The sequence below is a fragment of the Balaenoptera borealis genome (assembly GCF_965194805.1).
Source record: "Balaenoptera borealis genome assembly, chromosome: 17".
In the NCBI taxonomy this organism is placed as follows: Eukaryota; Metazoa; Chordata; class Mammalia; order Artiodactyla; family Balaenopteridae; genus Balaenoptera; species Balaenoptera borealis.
In genome coordinates this window covers 13392989-13402313 of record NC_138876.1, presented here as the reverse complement: position 1 = coordinate 13402313, position 9325 = coordinate 13392989, and the positions used below count along the sequence as shown (strand labels likewise).

General features: G+C 44.5%; 1 long non-coding RNA gene across 1 annotated transcript; it reads left to right on the top strand.

The window, feature by feature from the left end:
* The first annotated feature begins 3294 nt into the window (after nt 1–3294).
* LOC309614583 lies at nt 3295–6158 on the top strand. Its single transcript, XR_014236299.1, has 2 exons — nt 3295–4236; nt 4475–6158. It is a non-coding gene; the product is annotated as an uncharacterized lncRNA (long non-coding RNA).
* The last annotated feature ends 3167 nt before the right edge of the window (nt 6159–9325 follow it).

The window sequence follows — 9325 nt, the reverse complement described above, 5'->3', positions numbered from 1 at the left end:
TGAAGAAACTGAGGCATCAAAAGTTTCAACTTTTTAACCTAAGTTCTCAAAGGTCCAAGTAGCAGAGCCAGAAATTGAATCCAGTCTGACTGCAGAGCCTCTGTTTTTCTCTACACTGGCTGTGGGCATTCCTGCCTCATAGTACGTGTTCAGGAAGTACTTATTGAATTAACTGGAGTAAATGCACAGAGCTGTAGAAAGTTTAGACCCTGTTTGAAGGAAAGGCTGATGTAATGAACTTATGTCCATGAGGCACAGGAAAAAGCCAGATTTAACACTTTAAAGTCATTCTGTTCTTATATATAAAACTGTTTATGTAGGATCCATTTTGGCATGCAGACCATTATCTAACATGGTATAAATACACACACTCACACACAAACTACACACACCATACTTTTCCCAGGTAGGGACAAGCTGGGATAACTTAGAGAGTGAGATTCCAACTCATCGCTCGGTCTGGAAATTCCAAGAGCTCACATTTAGAATGTTGCCTTTGGTGGGAAGCAGCTCATGGCCTCATAGAGGAGTAAGATACATGTTATCATGGCCATTGGGCTTGACTGCAGTTTAACCTCGAGGTCACTGGGAGGCCAGAGCTGAACAAAGGAAAGAATGTTGGCCCCTGAGCCAGCTGAGCCTCCAGGCACACTGGCCTCCCTCTGCTGGCCTGCCCATCAGCGCCGTGACAGTCTGTACCAGCCTTTAGCAACGCAGCCACGTTCTTCCCACAGGAAGGGAACCCACCCCCTCCCGGGCAGGAAAGCAGGGCCCCTCCTTGCCTGGCCCTCGTTCCTTCTTGCCCGCACAGCCCATCTCCCCACTCATACAAAAGACTCTTTCAGAAACTGCTTACCTAGACTTGAACTTTTCAACAAGGCTTTTTGTTACGTTTTGTTTTTTCTTTAAGCTCCACAGCTAAAATACCAGATCCTGCTGTTGCTAAGATTAAGGATTTTCTTCCCTGTTTTCTCCCTCAGCTCAGTTTCCGTTGACTGGGAAGGACCAAGAGATGGATTACTGTTCCCTTGCCAAAGGCAGAGAGGGTGCTTGAGCTCCTGGGGCTTACACTGGGATTTGACGTTACTCGGTGCGAATCATTCTTAGTTATTCCTCATGCTCTCCTAAAAGTGACACGCAATTGTGTCAGTAACTAAGCCCTCCCGAACAAAACCACTCAGTCCTAAGTGTACACAGGAGAACTAGGAATTGGAGTAAAAGGTAATTTAACATGAATATTTATATATTATACATAGTGTGTTCCATGATTCACTCAGCTTATTTTCATTTTATGCATTTTCTTCCCACTTGCAGTCTTTATTTATTACAAAGTTGAGGCTGTTAGCAAAATAACACTTAGGGGTGGGTTTTCTTTTTCCCTTAAAAAATTTTTTTTTCCTGCTTTCTACTTTATCTCTGGGAAAGTGTGCCAATATAGCAGCAAAACTGGTCACTGCTGCCAAACCCCAAGAGACTGATGGCATATTGTTCTGAGCTGAGCATCTTTGCCAGGCTTTTACCACTGAGGGCTGAGCACGGTGGCTGTGTGAGCCCTGTGGTCACTGAGCTGCAGCAGCTCACGTCAGTCACCATCTAGGGACAGGAATCACCCATTCCTCTGACTTTTGATGTGGAATTGCAGGTACCAACATGGCTTGAGGGTTCACTGGGTGCCTGTAGTCTGGTGCTGGAAAGACTTGGGTTTATGGCCCAGCACTGCCATTCACTTGCTCTGTGACACTGGGCAAATCACTTTAACATTCTGAGCCTCCGTTTCCTCTTCTACAAAATGAGCATAATAACAGAACCTTCTTGGTAGAGGTAGGCACATGTTAAAATGTATAAAATGTGTGTACACACTCGGCTTGACACATGACAAGTTCCAAACAAATGTTAGCTCTAATTACACACACATGATCCTAACAGTAGCCCAGGAGGTGATGAGGAAATGCAAACCCTAGGGGATTAACTCCCTTTCCTAACACAGGCATCTAAAGCATTTTGTTGTCCAGTCCATGTCTGTTTCCTTCCGAAGCTTGTGATCTATTCATGGTGGAACACACCTCAACACCCCTTCCCTCTTTTTATCAGAGGTATTTGAAGTCTGGCAAATTTGGCCTTTTGGGGGCCTTGACCTGGATACGTATGACAAGAACAAGTGAAAAAGATTCAGGTTTTCCTCCTGCCAGTGCCTGTGTAGAGTTCAAACACACTTCTTAGAAAAGTCATCCCAATGTTTTGATTTGGGGCTGAGTTCCATCCTTGTGGGAGCTACAATTCCCAGCACTCCTAAACTTCGTGGCTGCCATCATGGTCTTGACAAATGGTTTACCAAGAGGTGCATCCCCCAATTCCAGGGGAATATCCTGTCCAGTTCTGAATGTCATTTTCCAAGAAAAACAGACACACACTTGGGCATGCCAGGAGGAAGGCCACCAGGATGGTCAGGGTTGTGAGAATACACTAAGAGTAACAGTTGCTAGATCTCGGATGAAGAGGCCTGATGCATGGGAAACAGATTAACTTTACCTTTGAGGCTTCAGATGGAAGGTCTTGGGCAACAGGTAGGAGTTACTGGGAGACAGATTTGGGTTCAACTGGAGAGAAAAAGTTTCAAGCCTGAAAACAGTTCAGCAATAGAATTATCTGTGATGAAGAGCTGAGTTTCTCATCCCTTAGAAGGGATGTGCGCAGTGGACTTAGAAGCAATTTTTATCAATGTTATTCTAAGGATTTATGCATAGACAAGCTAAGGTCCCTTCCAGCCCAAAGATTCCATCATTGTGAAGTATCTGTCTGCAGATTTGCAAAAGGCTTTCCTCCATCTATTTTCTTTCATTCATATGCAGTTGATCAGTTGACCAACAAATAGCTTTGTGCTTCCTACTGTATGACACTAGGTACCAAGTATGCATCAGAAAACACATCTTGCTCTCAAGTACCTTATAGTCTTGTGGGGTAAATGGACAAGAAAACAGACATTTGTAACAGAGTGTGGTAAGCGTTATAAGAGGAAGCACAGGGAGCTGGAGATGAGAGAAGGCTTCCTGTTGGAAAGGACCACCAGGATGGGACCGGCAGGAGCTGGCTAGGTAAATAGTGGGAGGACAGAGCAGGAAAGGTATTAGCATGAGCAAAAGCCTAAAAACAAGGCAGGGTGAGGGAGTTGTGAACAGTTCCGTTTGGCTGGAACAGAGTCCATAGAGATGAAAGTAGGGACAAAAAGAGATGAGACTCGAGAAAGAAGTAGTAGATGGTAAAAATGGCCACAGATTCTTTTCCTCCTATTAACAGGGGAAGTCTATTTTCCCGTCTCTGAGTTGACGGTGGGACTTGCTTTGGCCCATGAAAAATGAACAAATGTGATACAAGAAGAGGCTTGAAAAATGTTTGTACATGGAAGCTTTTTGCTACTCTTGGAAACTTACAATGACATTTTAATAAGTCCAGGGTAACCTCATGGATGATGAGAGAGATGCTTGCCGCAGTTTCTTGGTCACCCCAGTCTACAGCCAGCTATCTCCAGAAACAGCGTCACACAGCTGACCTGCAGTTGCCCATGGATGCATGAGTGAGCCCTGCTGAGACTGGCTCAAAGCACCACAGAATCATGATCTAAATAAATGGCTTTTGTTTTCATCCATTAAGTTATTATTATTATTAGGTAAAAGCTAATTGATGTATCAGTCAGAGAGATTTATAAATCATGTTAAGGAATTTAGATTTGAATCGGAGAATGCCAAGGGTTCTTCAAAGAGTTTAAGCCATGAAAGTGGTAGTATCAGATTTGTGTTTCAGAAAAATCACTGTTGGATCCAGCCAATGAGGTCATGTGTAGTTAAGCATCTTGCAAATTGTAAAGCAGTGTGCAAATACAGTTGATGAGTAAAAATAGTAAGGATGCACGGGACACAATTTCAAGGCAAACCCTTCAAATCAAACCCTCTGAAAACATCTAGCAATGGCGCATCTGGCTACAAATTATCTCCCAAGTAAGTAGCTTGCTGCTGGTAGCCAGCCCTGGGCCTAGAAGAAGAGCTGGACAAAGCAAGGTGGCCCGGGGGAAGGGCAGAATGTGCTAAGACCATAGGAAACTCACTTTTCTCAAAGATGACCTAGATCAGCAGTTCTTCAGGCTAATTTGGTCCCTGGATCAAAGACCTGGGTCAAGGGGCCTCAAGAAAACCTTTCAGGAGATTATCATAAGGAGATAATCAGAGAATCGCACAAAGATCGGTGAGTTTGTTCTTTGTAGCATTATTTATAATGTCAAAAGTTTAACACTAAATGTCTAACAAGAGGAAAATAATGATATGTTATTATAAAACTATGTGGTTGAAAACTATGCAAATGTTAAAATAAAATTTTCAAAACTTATGGCACAGAAGAAGTTCACAATATAAAAAACATGTATAAAGAATGCAACAGACAGTTTTTCACTAATATTCATTCTGGCCTTTTACCTTAATAATAGAACTCCTGATTTTTAACCGGACACATGGCCACCCAGCTAGAAACCGTTTCTCAGCATCCCTGGCTTCTGAGTGTGACCATGTAGCTGATTCTGGACGATGGAATGTGACCAGGAGCGACGCATGCCATTTCCATATTGTCCCCTAAGCATTTTTGGACTAGAGTTCCTTTTGCCTATCCCCTTTCCTAAAGGATCAGTTGCAGATGTGATGATGGGAGCTAGAAAATACACCTGAGACCCAGAGCCTGTCTAGGGAGTAACCTGTCTGCTGTGTTGATGAAACTCCTGCCCAGCACGAATGCCTGACCAAAGCTCAAGTGACTCAACGAGCTGCTGTATGTTTGAGGGACACTCATCCGAAGGTCACTGATCAGGTGCACAGGTGGGCGACTTGGAAAAGTCACACACTCAGCCAGAGGCAGAGTCCTGCCAAGCCAAATCTTCACCATTGCAGCCTGGCACCTTATCTCTTAGATTAACTGTAGTGTTGTGAGGACTGCAAGGGACGTGAGGAGCTAAGGGAAGAAGGACTCTCACGGGGGTGCAGGTGGGTGTATATAAAGTGTGGATCACCTTGGGGTATTCATTTTGGGTCATTTCTCCTTTGGCCTATTTCTACTGACTCTGGGTCCTACTCCCTTTCCGCCACGGGTTGAACCGTGCCCCTACCCCACCAAATTCTCCTGTAGAGACCCTAACCCCCAATACCTCAGAATGTGACCTTACTTTTTTTTTTTTTTTTTGCAGATGTAATCCAGATGTAATCTAGTTAAGATGAGGTCATTAGGGTGGGCTCCACTCCAATATGACCGGTGTCCTTATAAGAAGACACAGACACATACAAAGAAAATGGCCATGTGACAATGAATGCAGGGGTTGAAGTGCTATAGCTGGCAGTCAGGAATCACTCAAGATTGCCAGAAAGACACCAGAAGCTAGCAAGAGTCAAGGAATGATCCCCCTACACAAGACTTCAGAGAGAGCACGGCCCTCCCGACATCCTGATTTCAGACTCTAGACTCCAGAACTATGAGATAACATATTTCTGTTGTTTTAAGTTACCCAGTTTACGGTATTTTGTCATGGCAGCCCTAGGAAACAAATATACTCTTTTTGGCCAGCCCGACTCTCAGAAATGGTCAAAGCTGGCAGAGCTGTCCAAACAGCAGGGCACCTGTAGGATTCTAATCCCTTACACAGAGTTCTGGGAGGGAGCAGCTGGGCAGGCTGGGGCCCTGATTTACAGGGTTTCCTTTAGATTAAAACCAGAATGCACCAGATGTGAAAAATTGCAAGCCTTATTACTTAACACTGACTCCTACCAGCGTTATGAGGGAAAGAAACAGATCAGGGGTATCTGGAAGATCTTCCTGGGAGGCTGAGCCCCAGACCATGAGTCATATTCTCCAAGTTTCCTTTTTTGGTATAATTCTTTTTCTGGGACAAAACTCTGCCCAAATTTTACTCAGGCCTCCTGAGAAGGTGAAGGTAACTAGACACATGTGAGTATCATGCACTTTTCTCATTTAAATATCATTACAATAAGGTGGGGATCCTATTGCCAGGGCAACTAGTAACAGAAAATGAGCAGTGTAGCTTTGATAGAGACTCTTACTCCACTTTGACTGATTCCTACTGTGTCCCTGGCTACCCTCTCATTTGCTATTAAAAGGATATAACCGTTTTTGGTTTTTTTTTTTTTTGAATTTTATTTATTTATATTATTTTTCTCACCTCGTTTTGCTTTTCTCTTTGCCAAAGTTCTCATTCCTTACCCTCAAGTTCAACCTGATCTACAGAGTTGCTACTGAAGTTGCTAATTTAGCTCTTTGCTTTTCTCTTTGCCAAAGTTCTCATTCCTTACCCTCAAGTTCAACCTGACCTGCAGAGTTGCTACTGAAGTTGGTAATTTAGCTCTTTGCTTTTCTCTTTGCCAAATTCTCATTCCTTACCCTCAAGTTCAACCTGACCTGCAGAGTTGCTACTGAAGTTGCTAATTTAGCTCTTTGTTTTTCTCTTTGCCAAAGTTCTCATTCCTTACCCTCAAGTTCAACCTGACCTGCAGAGTTGCTACTGAAGTTGCTAATTTAGCTCCTTCCATTCTTCCAACTGAACTTGATGATGTTTCCCCTTCTCCTGTTCAGGAGCCTCTCCCTCTGATCAACACTTCACTCACCAGTTTCCATGACTGTGTCCCCAGGGCCTGACATGCAGTCATATGACCTACATATCCTATCCTGAGTATAAAGCCCAGCTGGGCTGTGGACCAGCTCCCATAACCATGTGATAAATTCTTCAATAATTCCAGGCAGCAGGTTCCTCATCTGTAAAATGAGATGTTGTACTTTATGAGAATTAAATAGGATAATGTATGTGAAACCTGATGCCTATAGGCTTTGTATTAGTTATCTAATGCTGTGTAACTTAGTGGCTTAGAGCAGCAATAATTATGTATTATCCTTTACCGTTTCTGTGACTTCAGAATTCAGGAGCAGCTTGGCTGGGCTGTTCTGTCATGGGGTTTCTCATGAGGCTGCAATAAGATGTTGGCTGGACCTCTGAAGGTTTGGCTGTGGCTGGAGAATTCACCTTGAACGTGGCCATCTCACACAGGTCTGCTTACCCAGGTGCTGGCTGTTGATGGGAAGCCTCAGTCCCTCTCCAGGTGGGCCTCTCCTCAGGGCTGCTTGAAAAGCCTCATGGCATGTGGCTGTCTCCCCCCCCACACCCCCGTTAGAACAGTAGGGGTGTGGGAGGGGGGGAGGGCACAGGGTGTATCTTTTTAATGACCTAACCTCTGAGGTCACATAACATCACCCCCACCACATTTACTTGTTGAAAAACAGTCACTAAGTCCAGCCCATATTCAAGATGAAGGGATTTAGACTCCACTGTTTGAATGGAAGAGTGTCAGTGAACTTAAGATATTTTAGATCCGTGACAGGCTTGTAATGAATGTCAACTTTTATCGTAATTTTAATTACATATATATATATTTTTCTTTTAACTAAAAATATTTTTATTTATACAAACGATGATAACATGCTACTTGCTCATCCTTGCAAGCAGATCTCCACGCCTGCTCGCCAGAATCTCAAGTTTATAGAAAGGCTTTAACGGGGTCCAGTCACCTACACCATCCAAAGGGTCTCAATGGCACCCCACTCTTTCAAAGCTGCGTCCTTGAAAACGGCTCCCACTGTGGGAAGGAACTGTGGGCGGGCATTCCAAGGCCAGGGGAGGGCGAGGAGCCTCACTTCCGGGTCCAGCTCCCGGGTCAACCTGAGGTCACGACCTCTGGATGATCCCGCCTCAAGGTGCCGCGAGAAGCTGACGGTCTGCGGGATCGGCTCCATTTTCCCAGCGCTTTGCTCTGTCTTCCGGGCCGGAGCCGCAGTTGGCCGTTCCCGCGGCGACGTCGAATTAGACAACAACCCCTGTCACAAAATGCACGTTTCTGTCAGATTCTCCGCTCGGGCCCTCAAGGACCTGCCAGACTGTGGGCTGGACCACGACCGCCAGACCGCGTCCTAAGAACCTTCTCGCCCGAATGATTAGCTGCTTCTTCCCAAGCGTCTGCTCACACCTTGAAACAGCCGCTGCAGAAGGCGCCTCCCCTCAGATCCCCGGGACAGGTAGGCCCTCCGCGCGCTTCCCGCGCTTCTGCTCGCGGCCAGGCCCTGTCGTCCTCACCCACCTGGCACATAAGATGTATATTATGTACAGTGTGTGTGCATATATATGTGTGTGTATATGTATATATGCATATATACGTTTATGTAGCTGTGGAAAACAGTATTATTTCTAGAATTTACCATAACTCCTCACGTCTGTGATCTCCCAAAATACATATGTTGAGATCCTAACTGCACCTAATATATATACATATTATGCATGTACATGTGTATATGTATATATATGTTTATGTATCTGTGGTAAAAAAAAAAAAAAAGGGTTATTTCTAGAATTTACCATAACTACTGATGCTGGTGTCCCCCCAAAATTCATATGTTGAACTCCTAACTGCACATAATATATGTATTATGTGTCTATGTGCATATATATATATGTTTATATATCTGAGATAAAAAAACATTATCTCTAGAATTTACCATAACCACTGAAGTTTGTGTTTCCCGCAAATCCATGTTGAAATCCTACCCGTGGAGGTGATGGTATTAGGAGCTGGGCCTTTGGGAAGTGATGAGGTCATGATGGCAGGGCCCTCACGAATGGATTAGTGGCCTTCTAAGGAGACTCCAGAGAGCTCCCTCACCCCTTCCGCCAGGTGAAAACACAGTGAGGTGTCCTCCATGCATCAGGAAGCAGGCTCTCAGCAGACACTGAATTTACTGGAGCCTTGATCTCGGACTTCCCCGCCTCTAGAGCTGTGAGAAATACATTTCTGTTGTTTAGAAGCCCCCCAGTCTGTGGTATTCTGTGATAGCAGCCTGAAATGGCTGGAACAGGTGGGGGAGAGTAGTCAAACTATCGTGAATTGTGGTGACTGGAAAGATCAGTCTCTTTCTTTTTGCAACGTTCTCCTCAATCGCTTTCAGGTAAATGAGCCACTAATTGAAAGCTCAAACTCCCTTCAGGTGTGATGTTTTCCCTCTTAGGAAGTCTCTCCTTTCTTCCTGGAGGACCCACACCTGCTCACCTTGTTTGGTTATGCTCTTCTGGCACCACTCTCTTTGCCTACCTTCATCTTAGTCTTCACTTGGCCCTCATCTTGCTTCTCTGTCTTCTGCATTGAAGTTATCCTTCATTGTCAAGTAATGATGGAAACTCAAAATATGTTTTCCCCTAAAACTAGTGTGATAAGTTGTGTTTAGATTTTCTAGGCTAGTT